The following is an 18,342-nucleotide window of genomic DNA, read 5'->3' on the forward strand; positions in this document are numbered from 1 at the left end:
GACATCGGTCCAAATATCCCCATGTTCTCAGGGCCACGTCCCTTCCCACCCAGGCCAACTTTAACACAAGACACTTGCCAGGGATGAGAATTAAGACTACCTTTTTCACATTCAAATGGGATTTGATTTTTAGCTGGAATTGCCCACTGGCTACAGAAAATCTATCTTTAAATACTATATTAGAGGTCCTCTGGGCTTCACACTGAGAATAATTTGATGGCAGATTGAGTTGAGACTGTCATCTTCTTTCTTTCTATGCCATTATGCCAATGAGTAACAACCAATTCCATAGTCCCCATAATCACCATTGCCACCATGCCTATGAAAGGCTGGCTGCACAGAATGCATAAGCCTGTGTCCTCTCATGCTGATTCTTCAGACAGGACGGTGCTCAGAACTGTACTGCTCAGCAGCCCAGGGGTTATCACCACCAGGCACTGTGTTCTTTTCGCCATTTGGTTGGCATGTTCCAGAATCCCATTAGAAGCATGTTCCTCCTCAAACCACTTCCAGTGTCCACTGCAGAGTCTGGGTTTCTCCAGATCTGAGGCATTTGAATAGGACACATTTCTGGCATACTGAGTTGCTTTGGGGAGTCTTTTAAGTGCAAATCTTTCATTCTTCAGAATTTGACCATTAGCCCAAAGAAAGTGCCTTTTCTCCCCTCTAGATGAGAGGGGAGCAAGCTCTGGGGAGGATGATGGCATCAGCTTGGCTCTCGCAGGAACCCTCTTGCTCTCTGATTTGAGGTTTTCATCAAGGGCATTGAAACTTAATACACTGTAATCCATTATTTAAATCAGGTATTATGTCAACAGCAGCTCATTTGTTTCTCAGAACATTAACATAATTCAAAATTATCTGCACATCTGTCATTCTTTGCTAACAATAGCAAGTTGCCATTAAGTTCTCCAGTGTCATCTCGGAATTAATTCTCTAGACGCAAAACCCAAGCAGAACTGAAGCAGGTAGAGTCCTTTCCAGACCTGCAGTTACCTCTTCAGTAGTGACAGACGCGGGACCCAGTGGCCCCAAGACCTGCACACACCTCTACTCAAACACTTGTCCCATTCCTGGCACTAGCCACATGGTGGCTCCCTCCTGGGTCGCAAGGCCCTAGGAGGCAGCTGGCATGCTGGGGTCACCTCTGCACTGTCTGAACAGACACACCACCCCTGGAGCCCCACACATATTCTCATCCGTTAGAAGTTTCCAGCCCCCAGACGTTGTGCACAGACACCTGAGCAGAGGGGGGTGAGTTCTACCTCCCCAGGTCCTCTGGTTTACCGTTCTGTGAGGGCCATGATGCTGACGAGAAGGGCCCGGGGGAGTCTGCAGGCAGGGGCCCAGCTCCCACGAGCAGGGCCCTGGAGTACATCAGAAGCGCTTTCTACCATGCCTGTCTCCCAAACGCTGCTGCCACAAGGGTCCGAGGCGAGGAAGCTACGGATGGGGGCCTGGTGCTCACCGGGATGAGCAACATCACTCCTGCTGCCCGAAAAGGTGCAGAGCCAGGTCCATCTGCTCTGGGGAGGTTTTTTTCAAGCATCACTATTCTGGTGGAGGTACTTGTATATGTCTCTCCATGAACGTGGAGGGGAGCTTCCAGATAAGGCTCAGCCTGAACAATTTAGTGAGAAGCAGCTTCTCCCATCCAGGGAGTACGGGTCAGCATGTCAGGGCTGCCCGCCTTCGGGCTCCACAGACAGACCCAGGCGTGCAGAAACAGACGCGTGGCCCGGGTGCCCAGAATGTCTGTTTTGTTGGTATCTAACGCACCACAGAGAGCTGACTTCTGTTAACACTGAGAGTTCTGCCCTAGATATAAAGAGACTTGTGGAAACCAGGTTCCTGATCTCTGAGGAACAGAGCGTCACCTTTCTGTGTCGTGCTCTTCCTTGGCATGCGCCTGAGTGCCTGCGAACGATCCGTAGACCACAAAACATAATTTACTCTGAAATCTAGCAACACCCTGATAAGCAACCCTGTTATTTAGAAAGAGGGCAGAAGAACACTTCATGGCTGAATCTTGGCTTAGCCCCAAGTCTCCTTCTACTGAATTCTTAGAGTGGAACTGAAAGACCAAAGCTGGGTTTTAAACAGACATTGTCCAAGTAACTGTTCTTCAGAAACAGAAAGCAAAGCAGGCACCCTGGCAGCGTGGTGGTCTGCGTGCATCTGCTCCTGAGAAAACTGTGACTCCTTTCTGTTTACTGGACAGTAGGTCACTGACATATTTTTGAATGAGTAAGCTGAGGCATTTTCCACTGTCTAAATGAATATGCAAATGAGGTCAGTTATATACTGTTCCTGGAAGCCGGTTTTCACTTTTGAAAACGCACATTTTATGTTACATGTTCTCAAACATTCTGGGATTTCCAGTCTCTCATATGAAAAACCAGGGTTATCTTTGGGAATGACATTCATATACAATATAGAGTAGATACACAGTTATACAGCAGATGACATACACAGTACATATCACAGTAATAGGACTTACAAGTGTGTCTCATGGGCTAAACAATCATAACTACACAGACATATGTATGGGATGTGCTAAATTCACATGGGAAAGAGTCAGGGCCAGTTGCCTTGAAAAAGTGGGTTCCAGAAAGACAATATGGGTCTGATAAACGGAGACCTCTTACTTTCTATCTGGGCAAAAAAAATAGCCCCTTTCCCACACAGGACTTTGTATTTGATTGCAACTAAAGAACAGGAGATAGATTCATCTTGAAGTCCAGTTTCCTTGGGTGATTCTACCAGGACAAACAAGCCCATCTCACTAGACCTCAAGAATAAATACTTCAATCACTTTGCATCACTGGGACAGAATGGTCTCTCTGGACGCTCATGCTCCTGGACCTCCATCTGGCCATGGTTCCCACCATCACTCCATGTATCCCTATATTAATTAATCTGCGGTTATTTACTGAAAAATCTGCAGTGTGCCTTTTAAGCTACAGAGGGAGAGGTGCTGCAGCAACAAAGTGGAATATTCCACGCCAGGCACGGACACGAGTCCGAGGACACTGGGGAAGACAGTGCCTGCAGCTGGGAGTCTGGGGAAGTCTCCCAGGAAACGGTTCTTACAAAGGATTCAGAGAGGGCTCCTGAGGAGAGGATTCTGGCTTGCTGAGCAGATGGACAGCACACTGGGGAGAATGGGCTCAAGCAGAGATGAAGCTCAGAAAGGGGGGGGGGGGAGGGTGGCTCACCTGGCTGAGAGTTTTCTGTCAGTCTCTCACAACTCATGCCCCTCCTCTTCGCTCCCAGACCACAGCACACACCAGCGTCCCAGTGGAGGAACTGAGCCCTGGCTTGGGCAACTCTTGGCTGACTGCTCTGTGGCCCTACGGCACCCGCAGGTATGCAGTCACCTTGTCTGGAGCTGTAGCCACCTTACTTTGACTGTAAGGACTGAACTGTTCATTCCTGGGAGAAATGCCTCTAAAGGAATAGCAATCACCGTTGCCCAGGACAAAGGCTCAACCCACTGCAACTTGTCACTTCCTTAAAGACTTCTCCCTTTCTCAAAATAAGTGTTATTTCTTCTGTCCAAGACTATTCTCTTGCCCTGCCCTGTGCCCTAAACAAGTGCTTCCCAAATCTGAGGAGCAAAGAAATCACTCAGAGACCTTGTTAAAAATACCCAAAATGGCCCTCCCTGGTGGTGCAGCAGGTTACAGCACAGCACTAAGAAGCTAAAGCCACTTCAGCATGAGTTTGATCCCTGCCCTGAAGGTGACCCACATGGTGCAGCAGGCCTCTCTTGACCCGCCCGCTGCTCCCCTCCTCACCTCAGCAGCGTACTTCGTCGATCTGCCTGTTCTGCTCCCCACTCTGTCTTTTGTGAATCCTCTCACCACCCCTGCACTCTGGCCTGTACCCCAGTTCTGTGTGCATAAATAAGTAAATCTTTAAAAAAAAAAATACCCAAAACACCCAGCTTCATCTAAATCCCCAAAAACAAAAGTCAAGAATCTACTATTAAGCAACCTGGTGGTCCATTTCTTTTTGGTAAAAAATAAATAAATAAAAATCAAGGCGTTGGGGAGTATATCTGTAGTGAATATGCCAGATGAACGTGCTGCATGCTGGTCTGGAGCAGTGTTAGGGTTCACTGTTCTGCACACTTGCTCCCTTCAGAATTCCTGGCGGACAGCCACTTACTCTCTACCCTTAACCTTATTGTTCTTCTTTCTAGATCCTGCTCCTTCCACTCATCACTTGGTTCAAGACTCTCACATCAACACACCTTCTGATTCCTTCTGCCACCCTGAGCTCTTCATTTCCTTTTGCTAATTAGCTTTCTAGCGCTAACGAAAGAAGTGGTCTCATGTCATACTCTCGCCTCAACCTAATGCATTCTTATTTCTGTCCCCCAACAAATTCACAAAATTATTCTAATGAAGTTCATCTGTAAGAGCTGGAGAGTTTTACTTTTTGGCCTGTATTGAGTTGTTCACTCAGTAAAGCTGAGACAAACTGTCACCAATATTCCATGAAAGGACTGTCTTTTGGTTTACATTTTTGGTTAAAGTCCCCATTTCTGCTCTTCACACTGGAAAAGGAACCAACTCACCTTCTACAGGTTTCTACACATGTGTTTGTTCCCACACCCACAGAGCATTACCTATATATAGCTTAACTGTCACTCTACTAGCAATATAATTGCTTCTTTCTTCCTTTGCTATAGTATTTTTGACATGTGTCCATATTGGTAGATGCAAATCTATTTATATGTCTTGACTTCTTAATGAAATTCTATTTTGTACCTACACCACAATTTGACTTAACCATACATGAACAATGGACAACTTGTATACCTCTAGTTATATGCTACATAGCCCTGTGGTACACATTCTTATGAATGTGCCCTTGAACTCTGGATGACAAAGTTTCTCTCAGGCAAAGATTCTCAAGATTCATGATCCATTAGAATCACCAGATGAGTTCAAGTTTTCTAAATTCTATTTGGACTTTAACCTACTATTCAAATCTGATTCAAGCGATTGAGGATGGAATTTATATGTCAATAATTAATTTAGGCGGTAGTAATGTGTAGATGTAATTGAGAATCACTATTCTAGGTCTTGGTCTTCAAAGTGCTGCTTACAGGCCTGTAGTATGGGCAGCTCCTGGTCCCTCTCAAGCCACCCCCCCCATAGACCTACTCAAACATTTTAACATCCTTGGCTGACTCATGTTGTTAAATAAACTCATTTTACCACATAGGCCTCGAGAAAGAAAAGACGGTTGACTGTATCGAGTCATGGTTTCAATAAAAAAATGAAGGAGAGGAAGATGAAGCAAAGATGAAGCAAAGATGTCTGACCTTCTGAAGGTCAGAGATCCTGAGAAAATGTGGACAGAGCAAGTCTCCCGTGCCCTTAACTCCAGTGCCCCTCTGCTCACCACCCTCATCTGCACTATTCCCTTATGTGAAGAACCCAGAGAGCAAATTACACTGTGCTATCTTTTTGAAGTGTATTCAAACTATGCTTACAATGTATGGCTATTCTTTATCAGCACTCTGGAAGAAATGAGCATGGAACACAAGTCTGGGGTGAGGGCTGAATTTGGAAGAACAAAGTTATTATGCTATCGAAACATCTAAGGAAAACCAAGAACTCTTGTTTGTGCCTCTTTAGAGGATCAAGGTGGCAGAGGCCTTACCAAAATGCAGGAATTTGGAAGAGCCATAAAAAAATATAAAAGCATATAAAACCTCAGTTTTCAGCATTAAAAGGACTCTGAGTCAGCACAGATTGCACCCCTATTGCAACAGAAACATTATCTAGTCACAGGAATAAGTCTACCCAGCCCGGAGGCTCTTCCAGAATTCTAGATCCTGAAACAAGCAGTGAACCCTGATGGGGAAGGTTTGACTCTTGCCTGCAGATGCTTTGAGGGGCTCCTACCTGAGAGTGTAGATGAACAGAGGAGAAATCAACAATAAAACGCACACCCTGAGCAGTGACATTTAGCGAAGTGATTAGGCAGTGACATTAAACAAGCTCCCAGGCCACTTCCCGGTGATTTCAGGGGCACCTGTGCTGCTCAGGAAGCCCGGGTTGAGGCTGGGAACAAAGAAACTTAATTAAAACCTGCGGGTGCTTGAATTGTTGGGTCTTTTCATCAGCATACTTTTTTCTTTGTTGAGAGGACTTTTTTTAAAACCCAAAGGAACATAACCAAGTAAAAATATTTGGCCAGAGTAAGGGCAGGTGTGGGGAAGAGAAAGACTTTCTTAGGTTTTTTCTCTCCAGTCAAATCATCCACTCACAGGTCTGGGCAGACCTGAGAGCACACGGGCTGCTTTGGATCACTGCAGCCTAGCACATTCCTCTTCATGCAGTGAGTTTATCAAATCCCTCCTCGACAATCCACAATCACTCTCTAGAAGCTGAACTGTACCCTGGGAGATGCAGAGGCCCGGAAGCTCTCCAGCAGTGGCAGCTGTTTAGTGAGACTAGACAGACCCCTTCTCCTATCGTCATCTGGGCTTCTCCTCGCAAGTGGTGAGCTGACTCTCTGCTCCCTGGTCTGTTTCCATCCAGGACTCTCAGTGGGTTCTTGCTCCTAACACCCTAGCTCCTCTATGACCTGTTGGAGAAGAGGGCTCTTCCCTCTTCAACACATGGCTATCAGGGTTGCCTCCAGTTCTCAAACCCAGTTGGCAGACATGTGGGAAGTTTTATGGGGCAAACTGAAGAGGCAGACACCATTTGTGCCTGCACTCCACTGGACAGAATCGTGAGCAGAACTTGCCCAAGAGCAGCTAGGAAATTTAGTCCAGCTACCAGCTCAGGAGGGGACAAGGACACAACATGGGTGACCAGCTAGCCAGACTGCCTCATTACTCACTCTCGTTCTCAGCGTCCCTCTTGATTTTTACTTTCTGGTGGCCTCTCGGCATAAATCAGACAAGCCCTGTTACTTGCAATCTCTTTTGATATCATAAACCTGATTTGGTTTATCATTGTCAATGATTACCAGCAATGTAAGAGGTGGGACCTCCCAGAGTCTGTGTGACAAGAGACAAGATGGAGGTTGTGAGAGTTGGGGTGGGGAGATGAGCCCAGGATCCTCATGTGGCAATCTACCCAGGACAGCTGTGCCACCCCCTCAGAGGACAGTGCCAGAGAAATGGCTGAATCCGAGCATGGAGCCACAAGGATGATTTAAGCGAGGAGCGAGAGGGGGCAAGTTGGGGCCTGTGCTTTGGGGGTTTGTGTGCTCTTCAATCACAGGCCTTGAAGCAACTGAGAACAAGACTGTCATTAGCCCTTTCTGCCAAGGAACTGTAAGTCACTTACCTCTATCGATCAACAATGAGATGAGAGAAACTGTCGCTTTACATTTATTGAATCAACCAGAAGCACATAGATTTTTACAGAGAAAGTCCTAATGTGACGTACCCAAGTCATTCAACACTGATACACACTTCCCTGCCTTGGTCCAGATGCACTTAAGGTGAGAGTGAGATTTTTGAAAAAGTCATTCTTAACATCAAGAATCGCCTTCCCCTCAGTTGGACTATGGGATCTGGCAATAGCAGCATTATTGCGACTTGGGGAAACATAACGCTCTGTTGTAGGGCATGCAGCGCAGGATCTGGGGAAAAGCAAAGTGGTTTCATCTCACCACTTGTGAGGAGAAGGCCAGATGTTTCCACTCAGACGAAACCACTGAGCTGGAGACAGGGCCAGTTGAACTGGAATAAGGAATTCCTAAAATGTGTGTTTCCCTAGCTTATCACAAAGGCCCTAGGAGATATATACACACACACGCACACACACAATCAGCACACAGATACCTCTGGACCAATTATTGAGCAACTCATTCATCATTTGTTTAAAATTCAAAAAATTAAAGAACATACATGCATGGCGGAGCTGGTCCCGAGAGAGATGTCACCACCATGTAGGAAGTTCACCTCACAGGAAGCCACGAGAAAGAACAGGTGAACATAATTCATCTGGGAAGAACTTGACATGGTCAGCAGCACAGCCACAAGAGGAAAAGCCCTGTGCATGAGAGGGCATCAACGATACAGCACGAGCATGCAGTGCCCGTGCAGAGAACACGGATGTCCCGCCATGAGCAGGCAGAGCGTCGCTGCCAGGGGTGGATGGAGGCAATGGCCAGATGCACAGCAATTACTTCGACAAAGATGTCTCTAGTGAATCCTCTTACCCCTTCCCCACACCTCTGGCCTACACCCCAGTTCTTATATGCATCAAAAAATAAATCTTCAAAAATGTTTTTGTCCAGGTGATGTAAAACATACATCACCAAGAGGGAACCTAACAAACTGTGGAGGCATGTCAATGAAGACTCATCAGTTACAGCAAGTGGTCCACTTGGGGGGTTGAGAGTGTTGACACTGGGGGAGGGGACGCGGGTGTGGGCAGGGGGTATGTAAGAGACTCCCTATCTTTTGCTCAATTTTGCTGTGAGTATAAAAGTGCACTAAGAACTTGAATTAACATATGCAGTGAAAACACAAATATTAATTTGGATCTAGCTATCTTTTGGCCATTTGAATAGATGCTATGACTGTCACATGATGAAATGAATATGAAGCCCTGCCCTTTAAGCAGACGCTTATTGCTCATTCGGGTCAATGGAGCATGGTTATACAAGCAAGGGCATTTCAACACACTGTGACTCATGTACATCATCCTCTCTCCCTCCCCTTGCGACCAGACATTGATTCAGCCACACGGCTTGATTTGGCAATGGGACATTTGTGAGTGATTTGAGCAGGAGCCATTAAGCTGGGCTATGCTGGGCTTGCTTCTTCTGCTCTCAGGGGCCTGCATGAGAACATCTCCAGGGATCCACACCCTGTCACCCACGAGCCCAAGTGAATGCACAAGCAGACCTAAGCCTGACTCCTCACTGCAGCCCACTGCTTAACCCTCAAGGGGAGCAGAGTTGCCCAGCTGACCCAGAAGATGGGTTGAACGACAAGCCCTGAGTGTTTAACCCTCCAGGGGAGCAGAGCTGCCCAGCTGACCCAGAAGATGGGTTGAACGACAAGCCCTGAGCAGGACAACAGATGCCCCCATCCTGGGTGAGTGTTTGCTGTGGTGGCTTCTCCCCGTCTTGGGTCAGATTTTGCTGTGGCGGTTTCTCACATACTACTTGCGTACTTACACAAACACCGAAAAAAGCAGTGCTGAGGAAGAATCATAGAAAGCTACCTGGTCAAAACTGGCCTTAAAAGAATGTATGCATGGAGTGGCAGATTTGGAGGGAGAGCTTGAACACAGAAGACAGTGGCCATGCCAGGTAAGAGGAGCATGAAGAAAGGTCTACAGCTGAAATACAGTGAGGTGATGTGGGGGCCAGTAGACAAACTGTTTGACTGAAGCAAGAGATGTCTGCATCTCCCTTATCTTGGCACAAACCACAGGTGTACATTGGGATGAACTTGTGAAAGACTGAGTGTCCACCCAAGGGAGTCTGATGCCTCTCCTAGCAGAGATGGTTTAAAAGGCTGCTTTTGCGATAGGAGATTGAACAGGCAACTTGAAGCAAAAGCTCTTTGCACATGTAGTAGAAACAAGAACTTGGAAACTATTCTTTGGGGGAGTGATTCCAAAACGGAGAGGAAATAAACTCACACATAGTGCAACAGGTTTGGGGGAGGCAGCCTGCCCCGTGGTGCTGTATCTGCTTAAAGGAGGTTCCTCTGGGTTCCAATACTCCTGATGATGATGACATCCCCACAGGACTGCCCAAGGAGAAGAGCGCAGAAGCTTCCAAGGAAAGGAAAAACTCCGGGTCAAAGCCGGAAGGATGCACCTAGTAGACAAACACACCCACTGCCAGGGTCGCACTGTCTGTGCCATCAGGCCTCCTAGGAGAAAAGACCACCATGATGCTGTCCATGAGGGACCATCCCAAATGTCAAGGACAACATTGAGGAGGAAGCCCAGGAAGAGAGGGCTTATCACATGTAGTTGTGGGCCTCAGTGGACAGTGAAGAGAACTAGCCAGCACCTGTACTAAGGTCTGAGGACTGTGAGGGTAGATCTGAGAGACGGTTAGAGAAGACCACTCTGGTGGCAGGGAGCCTCCATGCCTTGACTTTAATTGCTACATGTGTGTAACAGGAAAGTTCTTGTAGCTCGACACGGTAGAAACTACAAACTGAGGTCTGCATCAAACACACAGGAGGACTGGTGTCATTCCAGTGACGACATCTACAAGGTTCAGAAGAGGAGGGTCTGGGCCAAGGCAGAGATCAGTGGAGGAAGCTGAGTTGGACCGCTGTCTGCCAACTGCCAAAACACAAAGTTCTGACTCTTAGAGGTCAGGACCAGAAGGGGGGGGGGGCGGCAAGGGGGAGGGGACTACAGGCTGAGGTTTGCGGAGCCGCAGGGGCTGTCGGGCCAAAATGATGAGTTTCTTCAGTGAGAAACCATCTAGAACAGGTCCTGGAGCTAAAATCTTAATCCCTTTGCAATAAACTGCCCAGTCCCATAGCAAAGAGGACCTGTAAAGTTCGAGGGAGAAAGACAGGGCCAGTTTGAGACAGGATTTCATTAAAGACACAAAGGACTGAAGTTTGCAATTGCAGATGACAATCTCAATCTGTCAGTCAGAGGCAGGTAAGAAAGGGCATTTTAAATGGAATTCATTCCTGGGGAAACCAAGAGGAATAAAAGAACACACCCAGATGGCCAGCACCTAAGGGGTATGGAAAGAACCTGAAGGTAGTCAGGGAGAGGGCGATAAAAAAAACACTCCACACGCGCTGCCTCCTAGTGACATTTCTTCTTTGTGTAGTTGCTATGGGAACTGTTTCGGAAGCTCACTGAGGCTGTGTCTACGTGGGGCAAAGGGATCAGGCATCTGTGCTGAAACGACCGGTCCACTTAACCCAACTGGTTTCACTGATTTATTCCCAGCTCGTACTCCCCTTCAACCCTGGCCAAAATTCAGTAGTTGCTTAACTGAATTCACTGGCCTCTTGTAGTAATCAAATTGGTTGACCTGGGTGTCTCTATTCATGCTCTAAAATACAACTTCTCCTTCTGGGGCCCTGGTAGTTGAGGGATGACGAGCAGTTCCGGAAGGGCGTGGTGCATGACTATGAAGGCAGGAAAGGACAGCTAAATAATTTACACACTCGTGTGAGGAACGATATGCACTCACAAACTGAGGGGCAGGGAAAAGTGGCACATCAGAAGCTAAGCAGAAAAGAGCCCAGAGAAAAGTGGCCAAAGGCAGGCAAGTGGGGGCTGAGGAATGGAGGCGACCAGGCAAGGAGGCCGCGAATAAATTGAAGTGTACGTGTAAGGAAAAGCTTCCCGGATGTGAATCCTGAAGTCAATGGAGCAAAATGAGGGCCTATACCTCAAGTTCAGGAATAAGACAGGAGAGGAGAGGCAAGGGCTCACAGGACCAGGAGAAGGTGAATCCTAAGCCCAGATACTCAGTGGTTAGATGTCTGCCCTGCCATAGAGAGAGGAGTCTCTGATAGAAAGTTCTGGGAGAAATCCTAATTGGGGGCAGTATGCCCAATTTTCATTCTTCCATGCAGCTAAGGAAATGGCAAACGTCCCTCATGAGCCTGCAGGTTCTCAAAGGACCTCTGCTGGGAATAGTCCACAATCAGATACCACTGCTGGGGAGGCCTGTCCTAAATATTGGGGAGACTTACCCTTCACAAGCAGCTCCTCAAGCTGCTACCTGGGCTGTTGCCAAAGAAGGAAATAATGAGAAGAGAGAACCACACCTAAGGCATGAAAGAGCCAGGTTTATAAGAGCAGAATTGGTCTGGGCTTTTTTGGCGTGAAACACTGGAGGTATGCAAGTACGGATCCCTCGGAGCAGGACTGGCCTTAGCTCAGGAGACAGGCTCGGACGATCCCTCCTTCTACTGCCCCACACTTCAGTTGCCAGGACCCTGCCTCTGTCCCCTCGACACCTCATCTGCACATCCTATGATCCAGGTGGCCTTCTGCAGCCACTGCCCCCGTCCCTCACCAAATGCCCCTGTGTCCGGGCCCTGGAGGCAGGGCCCTTTTGCTGGGAATGGGTGATCATTGGGACATTCAGCAAAAACCCTGCCTGTCACGTGACAGGGTGTGTAACAGACAAGTTCCTCCAGGAAGTCTCTCTACCTCAACTGTGGAAAACACCTCCAGAAAGGAACTCAGAGGTGGGCTGTGGAAAGAGACATTTCTAGTGAGTCAGATAGACAGTAGAGTGAGTTCCATCTTGCCACTGGCTGGGCTTGCCACTCTCTAGAGGCAGAGCTCAGCACCCTGCTCTCATAAAACTCAGCTTCATTATAAATGAAATGCCATGACAATAATAAGTAGCGACTGGGATGCCACTAGAGTTTATCAAATGCCTTCATGTAGAGTACCTCCTTGAGTTCCACTTTACCCTAGAAGGTAGATTTGACTTTACAACTCAAACAGCAATATGAAATATCTAACCTGGTTCGTCTGGTGCCAAATTTGATCTCATCTTGTTGCACTTCATGGCCTCTGATAGCTTAACTGTATGTTTGGTCCACTGATGTTTTTACAGGTTATCATTTTTCTTTTTCTACATAAATACCTGATAAACTATGGGCTTTAGAGTCAGTTTTCGTCCCTAAACAATAAAGTTAGTAAGTTTATAAGCTTACTGTTTAAAATCATTCTCAGATCCTTACATGTAGAGGCTTAAAAAGCTGAACTCATAGAAAAAGAGAACAGACCAGTCGCTGGTACAGGAAAGAGGAGGGACACGAGGTGTTCCAATACATCCACTTCTGGCTTGAAGAGGAATAAGTTCGGGGTGATGCATTGGGTTTTAGGAGAAACATATGAAATGATGAATGCAGTTCAGGACACTCTATTATACTTGACAGTTACTAAGACAGTAGCTCTTCAGTTTTCATCACAAATAGTGTAACAATGGGAAGTGATGAAGAGTGAAATGGCCTTACGGGGTAACGATTTCACAACAGATACACATGTCAAACCATCACATCGTGCACCTTAAATTTACACATTTTATATCATCGCTCAAACAAGCTGGAAAATAAATGCAGGCTTACCTCTGAGATACCCCGGCTTCATTTCCAGACCATGGCAATAAAGTGGACCTTGCGATAAAGCTGGTTGTCGAGAATTCTGGTTTCCCAGTGCATGTAAAAGTTATGCTTACACTACACTGTCGTCTATTGAGTGCAAGGTGATGTGTCTAAAAAAGTGTCCATACCTTAAGTGAATGTGGCAGGAATGGGAAGCCAGCACGCGCTGGGGGAGAGCAGGCGCGAGGACGCAGGACAGCCCAGACCTTCCGCTCGTCAAACACGGTATCTGCAAAGAGTCATAAAGCAGAGCACAAACAAAATGAGGTGAGCCTGTCAAGTCTTCCGAGACTGGCTTACATTTTATATGAAATGTGGCATTTTCTGAGTCTTCAATATACAAACAAATGCATGTGCATCTACCAAAATTTCTCTTCTTTATGAAACATTCTCCATACCCATCCTACCTAGGAAAATTACTTTAAAATGCTGTTTATCTCCACAAGTCTGAGGCCAGATGTCAGACTTGGGACCAGCTGTCCAGGGCATATAGCCCAGCTGGCATCGCTGACCACTGAAGATATCAATCATTCGTCCACATGCGATTAGCAAGTTGATTTATGACTTAATTTGTTCTACTGCTAGGTTGTGTTCAGGTGTGTGCTTGTGTGTGTTCATGCATGTGTGTGCACATGTGCATACAACACGTGAGTACGTGTGTGTGCACGGGCAAGAGTGTTCTTTGGGAGAATGGTAAAGGGTTGGGTGGTTTTGGGGATGACATAGTTGGGATAACATCAGCTGCTCTCTTGACTTGTGGGATATGTAAGAATATGCTAATGTCTCCTAGGTTTGATTGCTTCCCTTTTACATTAGAATAACGCGTAATGATGGTGATTTTAAGAATATAATTTGGCAGATGACTGATTCATAATTTGGTCCAGTCACTTATGGAATTTTCAAACAAAAACAATAACAGTGGGAAATGTTTTAATTTGGAAACCAATGAATGCCCAGGAAGTCATTTCTGCATGGATTTTCATAATGATTTTATTGTGACTAGAATAGGCCACATCCTAAGTAGCTAATTGAATGATAGATCACAATGGTGCCAATTGGGCTGAATATGTATAAGGAAGCATCTCCTTCCCAGAATAGTGGGATAAAAGCTTAACAGTATGAGAAGAACATAGCCTCCAGAACCTCCTTCAGGGCTGAACTCCAGAGAGCAGATCTTCAGGGACTAAAGAGGAAGGAACTTTACAATCTCACCTAAGACAGGTTCTATGAGACTCGAGCTAGGCCAAATTGCTCCATCGTTAGCAAGAGATACCTGTTGCTTTCTTCCAGAAAACTCTGGAAAAGAACTGCTTTATGCATAGTAATATATACTCCACACTGAAGCAGTTTTAAACCTAGGGATGTTTAATGCACTGAGCTAATTGTTCTGGGTGGCCTAACAAATTGACAGTTGAAAATGACAAGCTGCTGGGTATTGACACACACACTCTGCAGACGCGGGGCATTGGCAACGGGGACAGGGTCCAGCCTCCAAGGTAAGCTTTGAAAACTGATTCCTAATCCTGACTATCTCCCAGGCAAGGAACAGTGGAGAGATAATAACAAGGCTTTCTGCTTTTTTCCCAGTAGAGGACTGCAGCCCCAAATATGGCTCCTTCCACAAGCTTACAGGTAATCTGGTGTCTGAGACCCAAAGAGAGAAGGAACAGGCCCATTGTCCCTGAGATTCTGTGCAGGACAGTGTGGGCTGGAGCGCAGAGTGGGCCTGGAACCCTGGGGGCATGAGAACAGCAAAGACACTGTATGAGGCCCTTCTTTCTTTTCAACAACCCATGTCAACAGAAGGACTAGGCCAGCCCAGAGCTTCACGTGCCTCCTCCCGCTAAGACCGACCTCTCCCTAGATTTTGCTCTCAAAAGCACGCTATAAGAGACTCGCTCGAGCTGGGTCAGCCTCCCAGCAGAGCCACCCTAAAAGGTATAAAGCCCACTTCCGGTTCCGGGGACATGGAGTCACATATGTCTTGGTGTCTATATCCCAGGGGCTGGGTTTCCACCCTCAGCCCTGTCTCTCATCAGCACTCCCAACCTGATGCCCCCAAATGTTGACTCAGTGACTCACCCGTAAGCACACAAATGATCCTCCCAAGCAAATGATTCAATCCCAGGGAGTTTCCCAACAGAAGAACATTTACAAGGCAGCTCTGTGAGTCAAGTGTGGTCCTTCATCATCCGACCCACCCTTGGCTGGGTCAAGGGCACAGGGCTGTATCCTGAGCGTGGAGCAGCTTCATACCCCCAGCATCCGCTCTTAGCTCCTGGGCACCTCTCAGGGAAACCACTGCTCTCCTTTGGCTTGGCAAGGATCTGAAAGGGGATGTTCCACAGAGGGGCCACCAAAGCTTCAGAGTCCACCCTTGGGTCTAATTCCTGACAGGCTGACTTAACTGCTGCTTCTTTCAGTCCAACTGCACCAGGATGTTTCACATGCTCATTAACAACCTGGAATGACTGGTCCTTCTTTGCTCGTGTATCCTCTTTACGGTCACCTCTTAGCCCAAATAGAAAAGGTCTTTCAGGATCGTTAGGAAAGGAGGCCAGTGCTGCATGCGAGACGCTTCCATTTTTGGAAGCAGCAGGTCTGGCCTATGCAGAATTATACAATGAATCAACTTAACCCCTCACCCCAGAAATTCCAGGGACCCCTCCCTAGGCCAGGTACCAAGCTCCAGCACTCACAACAGGGCCTATTCAGGCAGCCCCCACCCCCAGCACCTCACAGCCTGCCTTTTGCCAACTAAGGTCTTCCATCCCCTGCTTCGCTCCTGGCCCCTGGCACTCCCCAGAGCTGTTTACACATGCCTTTGAGCTGTGCTTTCACCCTGTCCTCCCACAGTGCATTGGCCTTGTGTTGTTTGTGAATCATTTCTGTTTGTATTTCAAGCTTTAGGGCCCAAGAACGTAGGGACAAGCATGTTAGGGTTTCATGAAACACAGCAGGGCTGTGCATCCCACCCATAACAGTTCTCATCCTTCAGAACTCTGAACAGAAACTCCAGCCGAAGTGAGCAATAGAGCCACCCCCCACCCCAGTCTTCCTACCCCAACATGGCAGCTCAACAGGCAATGAGTTCGGCCATTCACACTCACATGGTGGTTATTAGACAGTCAACTGATGAACTCACTTCATGGAAATCAGACTAGTTTTACCAGGCTGACCAGCTGTTCCCATCTACTATGAAAGGACACTGTAACTCACATTTTTCTTTTCCCTTTTGTTTTTGTATCCCCTTCTGTAAAGCCTATTCAGGGTTCCCTGAGGCTTAAATGAAATTAAAACAAATCAGCAGCAGATAATACAGCAGCACAAGAGGTCCTTAAGGAGAGAGAGGAGCTGGCCTTTCAAGCACCTGCCCTCTCTGGTCCCATATCATCACTGCCCTCAAAATCTTCACAAAACTGAGCTCAGCGAGGACTCTGGGTACAGGGAAGCCAAGGGGCTATGGTGGAGATGTAGGGCTGAGAGGGACAGACAAGGGACAGAAAGGAATTAGTCTCACAAGTAATTGCGCTCAGTCAACCAAAGCTCACTCAGGAGCCAGCGAGGGATGAAGAGTCTGCAGGACAGAGCAGTCCTCCCAACAGCTGGTTTCTAAGGCCATCTAGGCGCAAACAAGCCCATGAGGTTGGAAGAGGCCGCTGCTGCCAGGACTGCAGGTCCCCAGACAGCCCTCCACCCCCTGCCATCTCTAAAAGGACAAGGACATGTTGAGACAGGTCCAAGTGAGACCACTTCGCCCGCAAAATAAATGCAGATCTCTAAAACGCTCATCTGATGACTCTGATCGCCTGTTCAGAGCTTGTCAAGTTCATTTCCATATTAAACCCTTGCTTCCTAAAACTGTAATTGTAGCTCACACATAGGCAGCTGATCTAGTTGGAGCAAGAATGAAGCAATCAACAAACTCAACAGACCTCTCATGGTCTCATTCCAAACTGGCTTTTTCTCTTTTCCCTCATGTCTGACATGATATGCATTTGTCAGTGCTGACCACCAGTCTTCTGCCAACATTTTACCAGTTATCTCCTGGGTTGCTTTTTGGTTTTGTTTTTTGTCTTTCATTTAAGACGTGTAGCTCAGCACCCAGCAATGTAATACCTTTGACTCTTAAGAAAGACCTATGGAACTATGACTTCCTGAGTTCTCCCCACCTATTTATCTGGCGTCTTCGCAATGTGCATCCTACTAGTCTTCTCCATGACACTCTGGCCTTTGCTCCCCACCTGTCCATGTGCAGAGATGACCCCTGACCTTTGCTCTGCTTGGGCTGACCTCTCACAACAGCACTGATATCACTTTCAGCTCTTGTACTTTCGGGTTCGGCAGGGCTTCCTAAGTCTGCTTCTGCCCAACGCCCTGAGTACTGGGCCCTGCCCACTGCTGCCACCACCTCCCCACCCAATGCAGCCCTGTGCTTCTGGCCACCATGCAATGTTTGGCGTTCATGTTTCGTGTGCCACCTCAGCCCACTGAAAATGAAGTTTGCATGGATGTGACATTAGTCCCTTTGTTCTGTTTTGGTCTCTGAAGAAAAGATCAGAATCTGAACTGAAACTGACCCATCATGTCTGTCGGCAGGAGTCCTGCCAACAGGAAGGTGGCCAAGTCCCAGACCTGCGCCCACAAGGCGCCACACTGAGTAACAGTGACCCATCAATCAGCTCCCCTCCTGGAAGGCATGAACGCGAATCGCACATGTAAGAGAGCCCGACACACTGGCATGGTAAGTTAAAGCAGAAGACAGACGTGTAGAAAGAGAGGTGTGCTGAATCAACAGACTTCAAGGCACATTCTGTCCTGAAAGCTATTCGGAGTCTTCTTCAGGGCTTTCCTATACCTGCAGCTAAGAGACCTCGGCTATCTCTTTCCCAAGTATGTTTCTAGAGACATCAGCTGAAGCAGCTACTGCTGCTCACATCTGGAAAGAGTTCGCCTAGGTCAGTAGCCACAGCACTGGAAGAGCACTGGTCTTGTCCTACTCCTCCGCCTTTGTTTCCTTCCCTTTCTTCTCCCGCTTCCTTTTCAAAATAAAATTTTATACTAAGGTAACACTGCTTTATAATATTATGTAAGTTGCAGGTGTATAACATTATAATTTGACATCTGTGTACACAGCACTGCAATCACCAAAGTCTAGCTGCCACTTCCTTTTATAGACGTCCATGAATATTCCACTGAAGTCCACGCCGCCTCTTCAGTATGCACGGGCT

At 47.2% G+C, this 18,342-nt stretch overlaps 1 long non-coding RNA gene across 1 annotated transcript in view; it reads right to left on the reverse strand.

Annotated features, from left to right (window-relative positions):
- Positions 1-18,342, reverse strand: part of LOC105854064 — a 165,951-nt gene that overhangs the window by 59,572 nt on the left and 88,037 nt on the right. The window contains exon 2 of the long non-coding RNA XR_001145790.1: positions 13,240-13,340. This is a non-coding gene — a long non-coding RNA (uncharacterized LOC105854064). The remainder of the gene's footprint in view (positions 1-13,239; positions 13,341-18,342) is intronic.

This window comes from Condylura cristata, unplaced genomic scaffold, assembly GCF_000260355.1.
Source record: "Condylura cristata isolate star-nosed mole 26May11 unplaced genomic scaffold, ConCri1.0 scaffold00025, whole genome shotgun sequence".
NCBI lineage: Eukaryota > Metazoa > Chordata > Mammalia > Eulipotyphla > Talpidae > Condylura > Condylura cristata.